The sequence below is a fragment of the Microtus ochrogaster genome, chromosome 15 (assembly GCF_000317375.1).
Source record: "Microtus ochrogaster isolate Prairie Vole_2 chromosome 15, MicOch1.0, whole genome shotgun sequence".
Classification (NCBI taxonomy): Eukaryota; Metazoa; Chordata; class Mammalia; order Rodentia; family Cricetidae; genus Microtus; species Microtus ochrogaster.
Window position 1 is genome coordinate 18,112,739 of NC_022017.1, and position 1,627 is coordinate 18,114,365.

The following is a 1,627-nucleotide window of genomic DNA, read 5'->3' on the forward strand; positions in this document are numbered from 1 at the left end:
AGAGCTAGTTCCAGGACAGGCTCCAAAGCCACAGAGAAACCCTGTCTCGAAAAAAAAAAAAAAAACCAAAAAAAAACTGTCTCTCCAGCCTTTTTCTTTTTTGAGACAGGGTCTCTGTATGACCTTATGTGGTTTAGGTGTGGTCTCAGATTTCTGAGGTTACAGGTTTGCACCATCACACACAGATCTTTTCTTTTTCTTAGAAATGATGAGCATGTTACTTAACATCTCTTATTTATTAGAGAAACAGAAAATACTTTCTTTGTATGTATTCTTTTCCATGCCATATGTTGCTTTGTGGAAGTGTTTTGATCTGTTTATTTCTACCTCATGAGTGCAAGGTTTATCTTTTGTTGTTTCAGGAACTTTTCCTGGGAAGATAAATGTCCACCTCCTCCTTAAAATGACTCTGATGACAAACCATAGCACAATGATGTCACTAGATCAGACTTGGGGAGCCAGACTTTATTTGGCTTGCTTATGAAGCATGGTTATAGAGCTTGTTTGTTTTACCAGAGAGTGGATTACTCCTAACAGTTGTACCACCAGAAAAATCTCACCCAGCACAGATGACAACTTCCTCTTAGCTACACGTGTGGGATTCCCTTTAGTTAACCTGCTACCTCCTGTATACACTAAGACCTCCCAAGACCTCAAGGTTGGGTGCAGAATTACATATAAATGGCTCAGAGGTGAGCAGAGGAAGTCTCAGCTAAAGGGCTCATACTATCCTCATGTATTTTTATGATGGATATGACAGTTGACATGGCTGATTGTGCATGTGACCACAGCTGTTCTGAAGCTTACAGGACAGTCATCAGACAGCAGGCATCCTGCCCTGTCACTCTCCAGAGTCAGGCTCTCATTGGTCCTTGGCTTGGGTGATGGCCAGCAAACCTAAGTGATCTTCCCATTTCCTGCCCCACCCAGTGCCCTGGGCATAGCTTTTTTACATTGATACTGAGGATCTGAACTAAAGTTCTCATTCTTGAGCAGCAAGTGCTCTTAGATGCTAAGCCATCTCCCCAGCTCCTTGAAAATCTTTTCATATAGTTTATTGTCATTTCTGTTTCCTGTTGTGAATATCTACTTTAATTGTATATTTATGTATTAGTTATATGTACACACATTCATATATTATGCATGTGCACACATGTATGTGCATTTATGCACATGTACACACACACACGTACATTCTGTGATGAAGTGAAGACTATGTCCTTAAAATGGCCTCAGTTGTAGTATCTGTGTGTTGTGTTACAGTTGGGGTTGAACCTGATGGAACATGGGAAGAAGTGCTCAGTACAGTGTCTGGCTGGCACCTTTTTTTTTTTTTTGGCACCAGGACTACTGTTTCTTTTATAATTTAGTTTAAAGAAATCATTGAAAATTAATCAATAAAATAATACAAATAAAGCTTTAACACTAAAAAACTGCTTCCCCAGCATTTAGGAGGCAGAGAGAGAAGCAAGAGGTTTGAGGCCATGAGTTTGAGGTCAGCCTGGATCACATAAGGTTGTGTGTTCAAAAAAAGCAATAGCCGGGCGGTGGTGGGGCATGCCTTTAATCCCAGCACTCGGGAGGCAGAGGCAGGCAGATCTCTGTGAGTTCGAGACCAGCCTGGTCT

General features: G+C 41.2%; 1 protein-coding gene across 2 annotated transcripts in view; it reads left to right on the forward strand.

Annotated features, from left to right (window-relative positions):
* Window positions 1-1,627, forward strand: part of Gxylt1 (glucoside xylosyltransferase 1) — a 38,634-nt gene that overhangs the window by 32,416 nt on the left and 4,591 nt on the right. The gene's annotated exons all lie outside the window — the stretch shown is intronic.